This window comes from Cariama cristata, unplaced genomic scaffold, assembly GCF_000690535.1.
Source record: "Cariama cristata isolate BGI_N322 unplaced genomic scaffold, ASM69053v1 scaffold24098, whole genome shotgun sequence".
Taxonomy (NCBI): Eukaryota; Metazoa; Chordata; class Aves; order Cariamiformes; family Cariamidae; genus Cariama; species Cariama cristata.
Window position 1 is genome coordinate 1 of NW_009629785.1, and position 522 is coordinate 522.

A 522-nucleotide genomic window follows, 5' to 3' on the forward strand; every position below is an offset into this window, starting at 1 on the left:
CAGCCTTTATCTCCCTGGGAGGGGTGGGAAATGAAATCAAATAAATCCCTGGTTCCCAAAGCGACCCCCTATCCTCAGCCTGGGTGCTGGGGGTGGCACGGGGGGAGAGGGACCCGCACCCAGGGCTGGGCGCTGCCGGGGACCGGGCATCCCAGCCGGGCTGCAAAATGGCCAGATCCGGACTGGTGCTGTTCAAGGGCAGGGGAGGGACGGGGCAGCCAGGGCTTTTGCTGCCCAGGGAGGCTTCTCACGGGGGATATTATTGCCCGCATGACTGAATCACTATTAGAGCAGCAAACTCCTCCTGACCTCCTTTACTTTTATGGGCAGATTCATAAAATTGGATTTTATTAGACGTCAAATTAAAGCTCCTAATTGTGCCGGGTTTGTGTAGCAGCTGCAGAGCCATGGGAACGCCGGGAGATGCCAGGACAGCTCCCCGGATAGATCGATTTGTGTTTTTAGCCTCCTCCCTCTGTTTCATCCAGATTCATGGCAGCAAAATATAATAAACCCCCTCAC